Below are 17,900 nucleotides of genomic sequence, written 5' to 3'. Positions count from 1 at the left end.
GCTTCGCGGGCAGTGCGCCAGTGTGCAGCTGAAAAAAAAATGATTTCACTGAGGGCCGCACCGACATCTTTTTCACTCTCTTCAGTACATTCCTTTCAGAGCAACCACAGTATATGGAACGGTACAAAGCTATAGGCTACAAGTGTCAATGAGGTCTTTTTCAATGTTGTTTCCTTGTAACATCAGTAAGATATTGCGCAGAAAAGTGAACTTTCAAACACTGAGAAGCGCGCGCAACCTCCCAAAGAAAGCCCCTCACTCGCACGTGTTTCACCGTGCTGGCTGATACAACGTATTCAGCAGTGCCTCTTTCAGCCAAATTTGCATTACCGCACGCAGGAATGCATCTTTTTAGTCACAGAGAAGCACTAATCTTGCCACAAGTCGCCTAAGAAACAAATGTGCGAAACCTAGGTGACCCTTTCCCACGGACAGAAAGAGATTTGTGCGACTTGTCCTCTCTCAACTCGACCCCCTAATGAACACTGCGAAAACTCGCTGCAATCTCTGGACACTGGTCCGTGATATACACAGTGCCTGGAGCACACACCATACCTTGACCTATATATAGCTGCATACTGTGGCCCGAGCAAAAATTGAAAGTTCACGGCCACCCCATTTGTGCGTACATTTCCGTGTGCGCTAAGTTTCCGCTTCTCAATATTTGTTAGGTTCTCGATAGTGGTCTAGTGGTACTCCCAAGTATTTGAGAGGTGACGTTGCCCACTGAAAGCTCTCGAACATTATAGGCGCATAATCCGATTTGCCGTGCCAGAAGCCAAAACACCTTTCCCAGTTTATCACACTTCCGGAGGCTTTGCAAAACCTAGCCGCGTCCTTCACTGCTTCAGTTAGACTTTCCCTATCTTCGCAAGAAATCGCGATATCATCCGTGTACGAAAGTACTTTAGCTTCAGTGGACAACATCGTGAAACCAAGCACTTTTTCGTTTGATATAATTTTCAGGGAAAAGAGTTCGAAATACAGTGCAAACAACAATGGAGACAATGTGCACCCTTACATCACGGAAGAATGAACTGCGATACTTTCACTCAGTTGCTTATTAATAATAATGTTTTCCGTACAACCAGCATATGCCATTTTGTCACTTTCTAAGAGCACTCGGCCAACATTCGCGTGTTCGAGGATACAAAACAGAACATGGTGGTTGATGCGGTCAAAGGCCTTTTCCACGTCCAGTTGCAACATGGCTACACGTTTATCAAATGCATCGCAGCATTCTAATATGCTCCGTGCTACGTGAATATTTATCGTTATCGTACCTCCTTTAATCCCGCACGTTTAGAGCTGGCCTACGATAGTTTTTATTACATTCTGCAGCCTTCTGCCCAGAACCTTCATGGATATCTTATAGTCCACACTCGTGAGACTTATGGGCCGATGCCCTCTGACAGACAATCTCTTAACCGGGTCATCACTCTTCGGAACCAGCACGATGTGACTTCATCGGAAGGACGGAGGCTACACCTGGTTTTCGTATGTTTCTTGAATTACGCTTTGTAGAATGGGCGCCCTGTCAGACTTGAGCGCTTTGTAAAAAGCTGCGACTAGCCCGTCCGGTCCAGGTGTATTGCCGGAGCTTAACTCGTCAATTGTGCGCTTTACTTTGCTGCACTAATCGGTGCCTCGAGCCCAAGCTTGACTTCATCCTCTAAGATAGGCATCACTGCCAAAAACTCTGGCGCGAGTCCTTCTTCTACACGTGACTCGTGACCAAGTAGTCCTTCGTAATAAACAACAAACGCACGGTGAATAGTGTTACAGTCACGAGCAACTTCGCCCTTATACTCTATCTCTTCTATGTCGTTCTTTACTGCATATCGATTTTTCGTCGCACAGGGATCGTTTTGTCGGTGTCTCGCCAAACCACAACCGTTCTGCACGTGCGCGTACGACCGCTTCTTTATACTTCTCTTTATCCGTCAGTTCTAACCTATTTTTGTTCCTTTTATTTCTTTTTCGTACTGGCCTGGCTGTGCACTTTTCAACCTCGCCAGCAAATCTAAGCGGCTCTGAAATTCTTTTTCGTCTGCCTTGTCGCTTTGATGCAAAGCACTCGCTCTTTCTATAGCGAACATTTTTATTTCTCCTTTAAAATGTTCCCAGTTTCCAATAACGTCCCCCTGGTCAACCGTTTGCAAATAGTCCATTTTTTTCTTTTACTGTAAGCACAAAACGTTAATCCTCAAGAAGCTATACATTAAATTGTCATAGTTCCCAGTTGAACTTTCAGCTTTTGGTCTTCGTTCCTATTGTAAACATTACCATGCAATGATCGCTGAACACAACGTTTTTAACCAATTAGTGACTGCACATTGGAATCACGCCTGCAGACATAAACTCTGTCAAGTCTTACATCACTTGCTGGTATGAATGTGTGAACTGCAGACGGGCACCTTCAGACAGAGCACTCCCGACATCTTCCAAATTGGGCTCCGAGACAATTGCATACAAAGTAACAGGCTTTGGTCTCGAATGGTCATGTTAGTTACACTATATTTGGGCATGCACACGCAGTTGAAGTCACCCATAAAAATAATATATCTAAGAGGCTTCAGATAGGGCAGGACCAATTCGCAGAAAGCTTTGTGCTCATTTTCCTTAATTGAGGCATACACACACATTATGCTCCACTGTAAATCAAGATATGAACAATCACGCGTCATAATACGCCCGGTGTTGAAACCGGCAACAGATTCTTCAATAACACCTAAATATTTCCGAAATAAAATGGCACACTCTCCCGATGAATGAACCGAATGACACACCCATACATTGTACCGGCTTCTAAAAGGCTCAACCATACGGCTCATCTGAGCTTCACTTGCTGCCTTAGTCTCTTGCACTCCCACTACGTCCACATCGTTTTCAAGCAGGAGACGACTTAATCGATAATGACGCCGCCTCGCTGCCAGTCCCCTTACATTAAACGTGGCAAATTTAAGTGCTGATTCTGTTCTGCCTGCCATGAGCGCGACAAATTAAATAGACCGAAAGGCTTCGGGCTCACCTTCAGCCTTAATACACCGAGAAGTCAAGCACAGCAATTTTCCCTTCTCAAGAGTTCTCGAGCACACCCAAGAGGCGTGGGCGCTGTCTGCAGCACATTGGCGCAGCCTCATCGCGCTGCTCGTCGCAGTGCCGTTGTCGGTCGCCTCTCGTACTTTGTCAAGCCAGAAGGGAGCCATGGTTGCTACGTCGGTGTAGTCTTCGCCGGCTTTTTGTCCGGCGGGATGTTGGGCTTCGGGCAAAACGTCGGCCGGCGCTGTCCTTCCGATTTCGGGGGTGGTTCGTCGGTACTTGCAGAAGGATGTTGAACCTCTTCGGCACAGGCCTTGTCGTGTGTCCTCTTTGCTGGAGCACTACTCATGCTTGGTTGGATGACGTCCATGCCTTCTCCCTCCTCTTTAGGTTTTCCATCTTCAGTAGCCGTACTCGGCCTTCCTGCTAGTTCGGCTGCATCATCCTTAGGGTGACCTGCGTCGACGCAGTGGTCTGATCTTCAGGCTGTGTCGCTGCTACGCCCCCCTTGACGGCGTTAGGCACTGCCTGCGGCATATTCTTTTCAGCTGTTCTAGCTGCCTCCTCGGATTCATCCGCATCCATGATAAGTTCGGAGTCATCTTCTCCTCTCCTGTGCCCTGTGACATTTGCGTACGTTTTGATGCGCTGCGGTTGGTCATGGCCAAAGCGACAGCACTGACTGCAACGGGGGACTTCGCATTCACGTCGGACGCGCCCTGAGGTATGGCACGTTAGGCAAAGTGGGGATCTTCCAGGAACCACAGCGAGGGCCTGTTCTCCAGTAATGCCTAGCTGGTGAGGCAGGTCATCAATTGTAACACCAGGCTTCAACGTTAAAGACACACAACGCGTTGACGAACCTTTGTCCATAACTCCCTAAATGTGCCAGCGTTCCTTGGCGACCTCGGTCACGGTTCCGTAGGGTGCAAAGGCTGTCCGCACATCTTCGTCCTGCACATTCTACTAAATCGACGGGATTTTCATCCTCACGTCCTGGTTGTCGGTATCAATAACACTGCACCATCGTTCCTTCCCAGTCACTTCACGGGCTGAAAGCAGCTTCTTCATTCCTTCAACACTCTTGAACGTGATAGTCCAGATGTGGTTCATTTGGCACGCCCCCAAGGCGACAACCTCGTGGAGGAGTGCCAAACGAACCAGCGCATCGCGAAAATCCTCAACCTTGTAGGGCCTTGCTTTGACGTCGGCGTGCAAAAACAGCGTATTTAAAGTAATTCGACCTGTTGGTAGCCGCGGCAAAATAACTTCATAATCCTGGTTAATCGACACAGCTAACCTGTTTCCACGGCCAAACTGGGCCGCTGATACCTCTCTGTTGGAGCAAATGATGCGCACGTCCATCACGCTCGGTGGCCGAAACTGGAATGTCACTGCGCTACAGGGACCACACGTACGCAGTCTTGCGGGTGACTTTCCCGTTCTTAGACTCATCGTGAAATCTGAAAAACGCATGCGCACAGAAACTTGCAGCTTGCACACTCAGAAGACTACACCCACCGGTATCAATTACTCGGCAACTGTGCCCCCTCCCCTGCCTCCTTCATTACGTACCTTTATTATGCTGGTACCTTGCCGGGTACATAATAAGTTATACTGTTACCTTGCATTCAATACAAAGTAGAAATTACAATACCGTTCTGTGGTCCTCTGCGCCATAAACATGATGTAATATTTAGATAGACCGTAGTTCGACACTCCATCCAAATTTTGACTACCTAATGTTTTTTATCTTCCACCCGATGCAGGGTACATGCGCGCTCTTGACTTTCGCTCTCATCGAAACGCGGCCGACATGGCCGGCGTTTGATCCCATGCCCTTAGCCTCAGCACAAATAATAAAAGTGCATTCTAATGCAGCCCTCTGTACAGTGGTGGCACACAGAGCTACAAAACAGAATAAATTCACGCTGCACGAAAGAGACAGCATCCCTGCCGGGGTTCGAACGCGGGACCTTTGGATTAGAAGTCCAACGCGCTATCCACTGCGCTACAGGGACCACACGTACGCAGTCATGCGGGCGAGTGTCCCGTTCTTAGGCTCACAGTGAAATCTGAAATACGTACACGTACAGAGAGTTGCTGCTTGCATACTATAGAAGACAACACCCACCAGTACCAACTACTTGGCAACTGAGCCCCCTTCCCTGCCTTCTTCATTACGTACCTTTATTATGCGGTTACCTTGCTGGATATATAATAAGTTATGCTGTTACATTGAATTCAATGCAAAGTAAAAATTACAATTCCGTTCTGTGGTCTCCTGCGCCATAAACATGATATGATCTTTAGATAGACCATAGTTAGACACTCCATCTATATTTTGACTACCTGATGTTCTTTAATGTGCACCTGATGCAGGGTACACGGGCGTTCTTGCATTTCGCTCTCATAGAAACACGGCCGACGTGGACGGGGTTTCATCACAGGCCTTCAGGCTAAGCCCCGCATAATAAAAGTACATTCTAATGCAGCCCTCTGTACAGTTGGTGGTGCACAGAGCTACAAAACAGAAAGAAATCCACGCTGCACGAAAGAGGCAGCATCCCTGCCGGGGTTCGAACCCGGCACCTTTCGATTAGAAGGCCAACGCGCTATCCACTGCGCTACAGGGACCACACGCACGCCGACATGCAGGCGACTGTCCCATTCTAAGGATCACAGTGAAATCTGAAATACGTACGCGTACAGAGAGTTGCAGCTCACACACTATAGAAGACAACACCCAACAGTACCAATTACTTTGCACCTGAGGACCCCCCCCTCCCCGCTTCCTTCTTTGTGTGCCTTTATTATGGTGTTACCTTGATGGATACATAATAACTTATGCTGTTACCTTGCATTGAATACAAAGTAAAAGTTACAATTCCGTTCTGTGATCTTCTAAGCCATAAACATATGATATTTAGATAGATCGTAGTTGGGCAATTCATGTTAATTTTGGCTACCTGATGTTCTTTATCTTGCACCCGGTAAACTGTACATAGGCGTTCTTGCATTTCGCTCTCAACGAAACGCGGATGACGTGGCCGGAGTTTGATCTCACACCCTCAGGCTCAGCACAAAAAGTAAAAGTGCATTCCAATGCAGCCTTCTGTACAGTGGTGGCACACAGAGCTACAAAACAGAATAAATTCACGCTGCACGAAAGAGACAGCATCCCTGCCGGGGTTCAAACCCGGGACTTTTGGATTAGAAGTCCAACGCGCTATCCACTGCGCTACAGGGACCACACGTACACTGTCATGCAGGCGACTCTCCCGTTCTATGGCTGACAGCGAAATCTGAAATACGTACGCGTACAGAGAGCTGCACATGGCACACTATAGAAGACAACACCCACAAGTACCAATTACTTGGCACCTGAGGACCCCCCCCCCGCTTCCTTCTTTACGTGCCTTTATTATGGTGTTACCTTGCTGGGTATATAATAAGTTATGCTGTTACGTTGAATTCAATGCAAAGTAAAAATTACAATTCCGTGCTGTGGTCTCCTGCGCCATAAACATGATATGATCTTTAGATAGACCACAGTTGGACTCTATGTTAATTTTGATTACCTGATGTTCTTTAACGTGCACCCCGATGCAAGGCACGTGGGTGTTCTTGCATTTCGCACTCATTGAAATGCCGCTGACGTGGCCGGGGTTTGATCCCACGCCCTCAGGCTCGGCACACGTAATAAAACTGTATTCTAATGCAGCCCTGTGTACAGTGGTGGCGCACAGAGCTACAAAACAGAAAGAAATCCATGCTGCACGAAAGAGGCAGCATCCCTGCCGGGGTTCGAACCCGGGACCTTTGGATTAGAAGTCCAACGCGCTATCCACTGCGCTACAGGGACCACACGTACGCAGTCCTGCAGGCGACTCTCCCGTTCTATGGCTCACAGTGAAATGTGAAATACGTACGCGTACAGAGAGCTGCAGCTTGCACACTATAGAAGACAACACCCACCAGTACCAATTACTTGGCACCTGAGGAACCCCCCCCCCCCGCTTCCCACTTTACGTGCCTTTATTATGGTGTTACCTTTCAGGATACATATTAACTTATGCTGTTACCTTGAATTGAATACAAAGTAAAAATTACAGTTCTGTTCTGTGATCTTCTAAGCCATAAACATATGATATTTAGATAGACCGTAGTTGGGCAATTCATGCTAATTTTGACTACCTGATGTTCTTTATCTTGCACCCGGTAAAGAGTACATAGGCGTTCTTCCATTTCGCTCTCATCGAAAAGCGGCTGACGTGGCCGGAGTTTGATCTCACGCCCTCAGGCTCAGCACAAAAAATAAAAGTGCATTCCAATGCAGCCCTCTGTACAGTGGTGGCACACAGAGCTACAAAACAGAATAAATTCACGCTGCACGAAAGAGACAGCATCCCTGCCGGGGTTCGAATCCGGGACCTTTGGATTAGAAGTGCAACGCGCTATCCACTGCGCTACAGGGACCACACGTGCGCAGTTATGCGGGCGAGTGTCCCGTTCTTTGACTCACAGTGAAATCTGAAATACGTACACGTACAGAGAGTTGCTGCTTGCATACTATAGAAGACAACACCCACCAGTACCAACTACTTGGCAACTGCGCCCCCTTCCCTGCCTTCTTCATTACGTACTTTTATTATGCGGTTACCTTGCTGGATATATAATAAGTTATGCTGTTACCTTGCATTCAATGCATAGCAAAAGTTACAATTCTGTTCTGTGGTCCTCTGCGCCATAAACATGATATAATCTTTAGATAGACCGTAGTTAGACACTCCATCTATATTTTGACTACCTGATGTTCTTTAATGTGCACCTGATGCAGGGTACATGGGCGTTCTTGCATTTCGCTCTCATAGAAACACGGCCAACGTGGACGGGGTTTCATCACATGCCTTCAGGCTAAGCCCCGCATAATAAAAGTACATTCTAATGCAGCCCTCTGTACAGTTGGTGGTGCACAGAGCTACAAAACAGAAAGAAATTCACGCTGCACGAAAGAGGCAGCATCCCTGCCGGGGTTCGAACCCGTGACCTTTGGATTAGAAGTCCAACGCGCTATCCACTGCGCTGCAGGGACCACACGTACGCAGTCATGCAGGCGACTCTCCCGTTCTATGGCTCACAGCGAAATCTGAAATACGTACGCGTACAGAGAGCTGCAGCTTGCAAACTATAGAAGACAACACCCACCAGTACCAATTACTTGGTACCTGAGGAACCCCCCCCCCCCCGCTTCCTTCTTTACGTGCCTTTATTATGCTGTTACCTTGCTGGATACATAATAACTTATGCTGTTACCTTGCATTGAATACAAAGTAAAAGTTACAGTTCCGTTCTGTGATCTTCTAAGCCATAAACATATGATATTTAGATAGACCGTAGTTGGGCAATTCATGTTGATTTTGACTACCTGATGTTCTTTATCTTGCACCCGGTAAAGAGTACATAGGCGTTCTTGCATTTCGCTCTCATAGAAAAGCGGCTGACGTGGCCGGAGTTTGATCTCAAGCCCTCAGGCTCAGCACAAAAAATAAAAGTGCATTCCAATGCAGCCCTCTGTACAGTGGTGGCACACAGAGCTACAAAACAGAACAAATTCACGCTGCACGAAAGAGACAGCATCCCTGCCGGGGTTCGAACCCGGGACCTTTGGATTAGAAGTCCAACGCGCTATCCACTGCGCTACAGGGACCACACGTACGCAGTCATGCGGGCGAGTGTCCCGTTCTTAGGCTCACAGTGAAATCTGAAATACGTACGCGTACAGAGAGTTGCTGCTTGCATACTATAGAAGACAATACCCACCAGTACCAACTACTTGGCAACTGCGCCCCCTGCCCTGCCTTCTTCATTACGTACTTTTATTATGCGGTTACCTTGCTGGATATATAATAAGTTATGCTTTTACCTTGCATTCAATGCATAGCAAAAGTTACACTTCTGCTCTGTGGTCTTCTGCGCCATAAACATGATATAATCTTTAGATAGACCGTAGTTAGACACTCCATCTATATTTTGACTACCTGATGTTCTTTAATGTGCACCTGATGCAGGGTACATGGGCGTTCTTGCATCTCGCTCTCATAGAAACACGGCCAACGTGGACGGGGTTTCATCACACGCCTTCAGGCTAAGCCCCGCATAATAAAAGTACATCCTAATGCAGTCCTCTGTACAGTTGGTGGCACACAGAGCTACAAAACAGAATAAATTCACGCTGCACGAAATAGACAGCATCCCTGCCGGGGTTCGAACCCGGGACCTTTGGATTAGAAGTCCAACGCGCTATCCACTGCGCTACAGGGACTTTTTTTTTCTTTATTGCCAGTCCTCGACATAACACAACACAAATTCCTAAATGATATAAACAAAGACCAAAGAAGCGAAAAGGGATGAATACACAAACGGAACAAGGAACAGTAATATTTACATTCGCTGCCGTCCGCTACTGTGGCACGACGTTGTCGGATTAAAATTCCTTTAGTGCTGTAAGGGGTTCAACCCTCGACAGCCACTCAGGAACAGGCTGTTGCATCTTGATCACTTCCACATACCGTTGCATGGATTCACAAAAGTACAGACGCGCCGGTCGGGCATCCGGGTCACAATGGTAACCCGCCATTCTTGCGCGCCATAAACTGTGGAGGCCCGTAAGCATGATCAGGTCGTACGGGAAACCTTCGTCGTCATATACTGGCAGAAACCTGATTCCGTGGGGATCTATAGGTAGCTCCTTTTTTAGAGTCCTTTGTAGCACGTCCCAGAAAAAGACCCCTTCCCAACAGTGGATGAAGACGTGATCTATGCTTTCTTTTTTTTTACATATAAGGCAGTGGGTTCCCCATGGCATGTAGAACCCACGTTGTTCAAGGAAGATTTTAACAGGTACAGTACCAGTGTGTAATTTAAAAAAGAACGATTTAGTGGCTGGTTGAACTGGCATCTTCTTCACCCTTTTCAATACATCTAGGCCTGGGCCTCCACTGTACGGGGCTCTGTACATAGGTACCAGCAAAACACTGTCACATAAATCACGATATAACTTTTTCCGTTCTACACTCCACAAATATGTACTTGAAAAACGAACACGCAAAAAGGAAACACTCTGAACTATTTCCCGAAAGAAACCACGGACTGGTCCTGGCATTATTTCCGTACCTACAACGAATTCGGGAAGTGATCTTGACAGCCTCATTTGGATCACCGTGCGCAGAAATGGGTCGTTTGTATCTCGAAAGAATGAGAATCTATTCACCAGTTGACGCAAGAAGAGGTGCGCCAACCCCAGACCACCATCCTTCACACGCCGGAAGAGATTATCTCGGCTACATCGCTCCCAGCTTGATGCCCACACGAATACAGCGAACACGCGGTGCAGTTTCTGCACATTAATACGAGAGCACTGTAGTACCTGCATTACGTACCAGATCTTTGTCACGAGAAACATGTTGCACGCTGTAGCTCTCGCGAATATTGACAAGTAACAGGCGTTCCATCGGTCGGCTTTTTCTTTTAGTTGTTTTGTCCGCTCCTTCCAGTACTCGCTACTGTCCTTGTAGGCATCAAGGGGTGCTCCAAGGTACTTAACTGGCGTCGTGACCCAGTTTACGTTCGAAAAGTGGTCTGGTGTAGACGCCCATCTTCCATGCCAAAACCCCAAACATTTCTGCCAGTTAACGTAGCTGTTAGTGACGTTACCAAACTTTTTGACGATATTAACAGTATTCAATACACTTTGTTTGTCCTTACAGCACACAGCCACATCGTCAGCGTATGCCAGTAGCTTCACTTCTGCTGATTGAAGACTAAACCCCTTAATACATTCATTTTCAATGATGGCCAGACATAGCGTTTCTATGTAGACACAAAACAGGAGTGGACTGAGTGGACAACCCTGGCGAACGGAGCGCTTCACGTTAATGGGGGCCCCCAACATCTGATTAATTATAAGTCTGGTATAGCAGCTCCGGTACGCCATGGTCACCCCTTCAGTGATTATGTGGCCAAAATTAACGTGTTCAAGGATGGTAAGCAATATGTCGTGAGAAACACAATCAAACGCCTTCTCCAAGTCTAGCTGGAGGATGGCTACTGCATCGCACATGGCGTCACAACACTCCAGCACACACTTCATTTTATGGATGTTAGTGAAAATGGTTCTTCCACGAATACCACACGTCTGGTGTGGGCCGACTACTTCCTGAATAACTGACTGGACACGTCGTGCCAACACCTTCATCAATATTTTGTAGTCACAGTTAGTAAGCGCTATGGGTCTGTAGGAGGAAAGTTGCTTGAGCTTTTCGGTCTCTTCTGTTTTCGGTATTAGTACTGTATGGGACTGGCCAAAGGATGGTGGAAGTATATTCAGTTCATATGCTTCATTGAAAACTGCTGTTAAGATAGGAGCTAGGTGGCTTTTGAACGATTTGTACCATGCGGCACAAAGACCGTCTGGACCTGGCGACTTCCCAGGATTCAGGTCTTCGATGGCTTTCATCACTTCATGTTCTGTTAATGGTCGTTCTAAGGTTTCTTTAACCTCACTCGACAGCTGTGGGATTCGTTGCAAAAATAATTTCTTGAAATCGTGCATGTTGACAGGCCTGAATGTAAAAAGTTCTTTGTAATGCTCAAAGAAAGCACGCCCTATATTATTGTTATCCGTTAATACCACCCCTTCATATTCGATAGCCTCAATCTGCTTACGTCTCGAGTGCTTTTTTTCTAACCCCAGTGCTCTTTTCGTTGGCGTTTCCCCGCATGATAGCCTTTCTGCTCTGGCGCGCACTAGCGCACCTCGGAAGCGATCTTCGTCGAATACCTCGAGCTTCTTCTTAACGGCGCGCATATCTTGTTGATAGGCGCCAGGTTGCATGCATTCAAGCTTCGCAAATTTTTCTAGCAATGTTGTTAAATCCTTTTCTCTGGCCTTTTGTTCATATCGCAGTACGCTACTTCTTTCGATTGCCTTCAATTTAATGCTTTGCTTCAGCAACTCCCATTCCTCACCAAATTTCGTAGAACTGTCTGTTCCAAAAGAATTCAGAGCATCCACTACATTTTCGTTAAAAGTTTCATCCCGTAACAGCTCTGCATTCAATTTCCACAGTTCCCAGACGAACTTGTTTCGTTCTTTCTTCCTGCCCACCGTGCATTTTACCAGGCAGTGGTCAGAATATGATATGGCCGTAACTGTGTAGCACTGGCATTTTTCAACTAAATCATATGAAAGATAGATACGGTCTAAGCGTGCGTGACTTGTGCCCTGAAAGTGAGTGTAGCTTACGTCTCCGTGACCGCGAAAACATTCTGCGATATCTTCTAATTCGAATTCGTGTGTGATCTGCGCCAGGATATCACTACTTTTGTCACAAACCACGCGACGCGTAGACCTATCCTCAGCTTTCAATACGCAGTTGAAGTCGCCTACACAGGCTATCATTTTTTGCACATGTAAATGATGCTTTAAACTCAAAAAGAAATTTGCCCTCTCTTGCACAGTATTAGGCGCATAAATGCAAAACACGCGCCATTGGACATTACAATAGCTGAAGTCACAAAAGACAAGTCGACCAGAAGTACAGGAGAAGTAACCATCTATAACAAGACCAGGGAGCTTCCTCACGAACAGCACACACCCTGCCGAAGTCCCTAAGGCGTGGCTCACTACCGTATAGTAGTTATACGTGAACCTTTGCACCATGCTCCCGGTCTCCTCCTCGCCGTCTACCTTGGTTTCTTGCACGGCTAAAACGTCGAGGTCGTGGTCCACTAGTAGTCTGTAAACCTGACTCTGTTTCCTTTTGGCGGCCAGACCTCGAACGTTTAGCGTGCCGAGGCTAAGCGACGGGTTGGTAGCCATTATTGGTGAAAACCGGAGGGGAGAAGGCCCGGAGCATGGTGCTCACCTTAACGTCTAGCTGACCGCTAGACGCCTCCGTGGCCATCCGGCGGCCGTCGCCCGGGTTCCTCTTTGGTCGGCTTCGGGGTAAGCCTACGGTCAGTCTCCAGGTTCGGCTTAGGCTTGAGGGTGGAGCGCCTTCCAGGTAGCGTCTTAGCGGGTGGTGCCTCGGAGTCACCGCCGGCCTTTCCGTCGACTTTCTCCTCGTGCTGCAGGGATCTCTTGACCGGTGCCGAGACGGATTCGACGCGGGCGCTAGCAGGGGTCGCGTTGTCGTCCGCCTCTGCCTGCGTTGCATCCGTAGCTGGCTGGTGGCTCTCATTTTCTTGCGGGGCCGTCTTCACGCTCTCGACTGTAGCTGCTGGTTCTTTGGGGGGAGGGATATTCCTTCCTCCTTCGGCTTGCTTGGTCGTCGCGCCGGTTTCTGCCGCCACTTTGCCGTTTCCAGCTCCCGTGGCCGCTTCCTCCGCCTCGGTCACGTCCATTACATGGTCTAACGTGGACGGCTCGCTCTCCGCCGAACCCGCGGCTACTGCGTATGAACGCACACAGTCCGCGTCGTTGTGTCCAAAACGCCTGCACCGCGAGCAACGGGGAACCTTGCATTCACGACGAACGTGGCCAGAGCCCCGGCAGCGCAGGCACTGCATGGGACGTCCTGGGGCTACCACCAGCGCAAGCTCGCCGGCGACGCGGATCTGGTGGGGCAGGTCGTCGACTTTCATTCCTGCCTTCAGCTGCAGCAGCACTGCTCGGGTCGTCGAGCCCTTGTCGGAAACGCCATCCACTCGCCAGCGCTCCCGGGTCACTTCCGTCACCTTGCCGAAGGAGGCCAGCGCGGTCTTGACGTCTTCGTCGTCCACCCCATGCAGAAGCCAGTGGATACGAAGCTTCACCTGTTGTTCCTTGGGGTCGATGACCAGGCAGCGACGCCCCTTCACCTGCAGCTCCTTTAGGGCCGCCACCTTTTCGGCAGCCTCGGCTGTCTTCATCGTCACCGCCCATACATGGTTTATTTGGTATGCTCCAAGGGCGACGACGCCAGAGAGCATACCAACAGCTTGAAGCGCGTCTCGAAAATCTTCTACACGAAACGGGCGAACACGAGCGTCGCCGTGCAAAAAAACTGTGTTCAAAACAATACGTCCTGTAGGTAGGCGAGGCAAAATTATTTGGTAATCTTTATCTTCTTCCGTCGAAAGCCTGTTGCCGCGGCTAACAGCCGCATATGCCGCTCCATTGGAGCCCATGATCCCGCGATCCGTTCAGCTCGGGAGCCGGAAGCAGAATGACTGCGCTACAGGGACCGCACGTACGCAGTCATGCGGGCGACTGTCCCGTTCTTAGGCTCACAGTGAAATTTGAAATACGTACGCGTACAGAGAGTTGGAGCTTGCACACTATGGAAGACAACACCCGCCAGTACCCATTACTTGGTGCCTGAGCGCCCCCCCCCCCTCGCCGCCTTCCTTGCGTACCTTATTGCTTTCCAAGCCATTACGGTTACGGCATCTGTGAGAATATTCGTGCTTGTTACATCTATATATCTTGTGTCCAATTGAAAAAAAGCCGGCTGAACAGGAAATAGTGCTGCGCCGCGAGTAGTTGCGTAGTATTGTTTTTGAACCTTAATGCGCTTCTTTTAGGTTTGGCAAAATTTTTTACTTATCACATATTGAGTAACTGACAGCTTTATTGGAAATTGTTCAATATGGCCCGCAGTTTTCTCATTGTCACTTTTGCTCTCAATATAATATTTGTGAATTTGATTATTGTAGTGCACAGCTACAGCAAATACCAAAAATTGCGTCACTTGCTCCAATTGAAGGCTAACACCACTACATTGGTTCTAAGCAGCTACGTGGCTCTTGCATATCTTTAAATTTAGGCGGAAGTGCGAGGTCTTACACATATACATATTGTTACGGATTGTTACGGTAGGAAAAGAGGACAATGTCGTCGACGGTGAAGACGACAAATTGACAACAGCCTCGCCGCATTCTCAGTTGCCGTTTATCTATCTCTTGTAAGTACATGTTTTCAATCCCAGCTGGAGTCATTGGCCGTCCCCACCTCGAAACACCAGGAATTCAAGTTCGCCCCAAGTTCTTCATGTCGTCATTTCTACGATGCTTCCGATGCCACTACTTCGACTCGCTGCTATGTTCGGTCGCCATTACCTTAACGTCGCCAGCCGCGTCCGCCCCAGCTTCACTGCTCGCCCTCGCCGACCTGCAGAGGACGGTCCCAGCAGGAAACAAGGCAATTCAGCACCTCGAGGTGGTGCTGCAATGTCGGATTCGCCGCAAAATCCTCCTTTGCCGCTGTTTACGAGACATCTAAGACATCCTTTTTGACATTCAAGTTGATGACACACCCGTCACAGCACCCGTAAATACCGGAGCACACATATCGATCATGACCAGCTGTCTACGCTGCCATTTAAGGAATATTATTACGTCTGCCTTTACTCGGCTCGTGCGAATCGCCGACGGCAGTATGGTGACCGTGGTCGGAATGTGTACTGCACGTGTGAGCATTTCCGGCTGATATACTGTCGGCCTTTTCACTGTGCTTGACCAATGCCCCCATGATGTCATACTAGGCCTAGACTTCCTCTCTGCCCATTCAAAACTCGTAGATTGTTCCTCAGTACTGTGCGTCTTGACCTGGCTCTGCTGGACGTTGACCTGACACCACTCGATATTCGCCTAAGACCGATTGATTTTCTTTAAGTTCCACCACAGGTCTTAATATACTTCGATATGTCCCATTCTACGCCAGTCTCCGATGGTGATTACATCTCCGCTCCTATAACTGCAATCGTTCTCACCTACAACGTTTCTGTCCTGCATAAAATACTGAGGGTCACACACCATCGCACGTATCTCCCTGCGGCGAATTTCGTGCTCACTAAGCAAATTCAGCCTAAATATATTAACCTGGCTACGATCGCTGCCTTAAAAGTTAGCTGCGTTGACATTTTTACCATCAATGCTTCCTGTGAGCCTTTCCGGTCTCCCAATTGTACTTACAACCACATTTAGAAAATGATCGCTCCGAATCTCACACCTGCGACGACTGAACAGCTGTGGAGTTTATTGATTTCGTACAAGGACATATTCGACCTGAACAACCGACCCTTAGACCAGAGGTCACTTGTCAAATGTCCTATACATACAAGCGATAATCCACCCATGCATCGGCGACTCTACCTAGCTTCAGCTTCGGAGTTCCACGTCCTCAAAACGGAAGTAGAGAAGGGGCTAGCGAAAGACATCATTGAGCCATCGTTAAGTCACTGGGCATCACCTGTCGTGCTGGTCAAAAAAAGGACGGTGCATGGGGATTCTGCGGCGATTACTGCCACCTCAACCACATCTCGAAGAAGGAGATCTACCTACTACCTCGTATCAATGATGCCCTCGATTTTCTGTACAAGGAACAGTATTTTTCGTCAATTGACCTACGGTCCGGATATTGCCAAATCGCTCTGGATTATCTCGATTATTGAAAGACCGCCTCTACAACGCCTGATGGTCCTTAACACTCCATTTGATGGACTCATTACTCCAAGGACTGAAGTGGTCGACTTGTCTATGCTACCTAGATTATGTTATTGTGTTCTCGCCCATATTCAGCACAGACATTGAGCGCCTTTCAGCGGTACTTTCAGCGTTTTCCGCAAGGCCAGTCCACACTTCAACTTCAAGAAATGCAACTTCGTCCACCATGCGATTACTGTTCTTGGACATGTTGTCAATGCGACTGGCATCCGACCAGACACGGAGAAAATTCGCGCCATGAGCGTTTCCTGTTCCACAGTCCGCGAAATATGTCTTCAGTTTCATGGGCCTTTGCTTTTACTTCCGCCTCTGTGTTAAAGATTTTTGCACCATAGCACGCCGTCTAAGAGATTCCCTGAAGAAATGTGTGCCGTTTTCAAGGGGAGCCTCTGAGGCCGCCGCCTTTATTCACCTTACCACCATGCTCACCACTCCACCGGTTCTAGGACACTTCGCTGCTTCAGCCCCTACAGAGTTGCGCACCGATTACATTGACCACGGAATCAGTGCTGTCTTGGCACAAGTTCAACATGGCCATGAACGTGTCATCGCGTACGCTAGCCGTCTTTTGTCATCTGCGGAGCGGAATTACTCTATTACCGGGAGCGAATGTTTGGCCCTTGTGTGGCCAGTAGCGATCTTCCGCCCCTATTTATAATGCAGGCCTTTTTCTATTCTATCAGACCACCACGTCCTCTGTTGGCTTTCATCCTTAAAAGAGCCCACAGGGAGGCTTGGATGATGGGTTTTGCGGCTCCAAGAATATTCCTATTCGGTGTTCTGGTCGCCTACACAAGGACTCCGACTGCTTGCCCAGTTGCCCTGTACACACACCCGCCAACACCGACACGGACGCTTCCGCAAGTGTTCTTTCCATTTCCCTGCTTTTGGACAAGCCCAAGGAGCAACGGCATGACGCTACTTTGAGGAACTTCATTGACCAAATTGAATCTGCTCCTACTGACCCATCGTTACGGTGGTTCATCGTCAACTACGGTATATTGTACTGGGGCAATTTTATCCTGATGGTCCTTCCTTTCTCTTTGTCGTTCCGCGCTTCAGGAACTTCATGACGTCCCAGTTGCCGGACACCTGGGGGTTGCTCGCACCTAGGACCGCGTGTGCTGCCGCTTCGGCTGGCCCGGCCTCGCACGCTCCGCACGGTGCTATGTCATCATCATCATCATCATCATCATCATCATCATCATCATCATCATCATCATCCTGGTTACGCCCTCTGCAGGGCAAAGGCATCTCCCATGCTTGTCCAACTACCCTGGTCATGTGCTAATTGTCGCCATGATGTCCCTGCAAACATCTTAATCTCATCCGCTCGCCTAACTCTCTGCCGCCCCAGCTACGCTTCCTTT

The 17,900-nt window shown here is 48.4% G+C and overlaps 8 non-coding genes across 8 annotated transcripts; all 8 read right to left on the bottom strand.

Annotated features, from left to right (window-relative positions):
• Window positions 1-4,990: 4,990 nt before the first annotated feature.
• TRNAR-UCU (transfer RNA arginine (anticodon UCU)) lies at window positions 4,991-5,063 on the bottom strand. The gene has a single exon. It is a non-coding gene; the product is annotated as a tRNA-Arg (tRNA).
• Window positions 5,064-5,606: 543 nt separating this feature from the next.
• TRNAR-UCU (transfer RNA arginine (anticodon UCU)) lies at window positions 5,607-5,679 on the bottom strand. The gene has a single exon. It is a non-coding gene; the product is annotated as a tRNA-Arg (tRNA).
• Window positions 5,680-6,220: 541 nt separating this feature from the next.
• On the bottom strand, window positions 6,221-6,293 carry TRNAR-UCU (transfer RNA arginine (anticodon UCU)). Its single transcript has one exon. It is a non-coding gene; the product is annotated as a tRNA-Arg (tRNA).
• A 541-nt stretch (window positions 6,294-6,834) lies between these two features.
• On the bottom strand, window positions 6,835-6,907 carry TRNAR-UCU (transfer RNA arginine (anticodon UCU)). Its single transcript has one exon. It is a non-coding gene; the product is annotated as a tRNA-Arg (tRNA).
• A 541-nt stretch (window positions 6,908-7,448) lies between these two features.
• On the bottom strand, window positions 7,449-7,521 carry TRNAR-UCU (transfer RNA arginine (anticodon UCU)). Its single transcript has one exon. It is a non-coding gene; the product is annotated as a tRNA-Arg (tRNA).
• Window positions 7,522-8,064: 543 nt separating this feature from the next.
• On the bottom strand, window positions 8,065-8,137 carry TRNAR-UCU (transfer RNA arginine (anticodon UCU)). The gene has a single exon. It is a non-coding gene; the product is annotated as a tRNA-Arg (tRNA).
• Window positions 8,138-8,679: 542 nt separating this feature from the next.
• On the bottom strand, window positions 8,680-8,752 carry TRNAR-UCU (transfer RNA arginine (anticodon UCU)). The gene has a single exon. It is a non-coding gene; the product is annotated as a tRNA-Arg (tRNA).
• A 542-nt stretch (window positions 8,753-9,294) lies between these two features.
• TRNAR-UCU (transfer RNA arginine (anticodon UCU)) lies at window positions 9,295-9,367 on the bottom strand. The gene has a single exon. It is a non-coding gene; the product is annotated as a tRNA-Arg (tRNA).
• Window positions 9,368-17,900: the final 8,533 nt, after the last annotated feature.

The sequence above is a fragment of the Dermacentor variabilis genome, chromosome 4 (genome assembly GCF_050947875.1).
Source record: "Dermacentor variabilis isolate Ectoservices chromosome 4, ASM5094787v1, whole genome shotgun sequence".
NCBI lineage: Eukaryota > Metazoa > Arthropoda > Arachnida > Ixodida > Ixodidae > Dermacentor > Dermacentor variabilis.
Note: the sequence above shows the minus strand (reverse complement) of the source record. Positions and strands in the feature narration are given on the sequence as shown.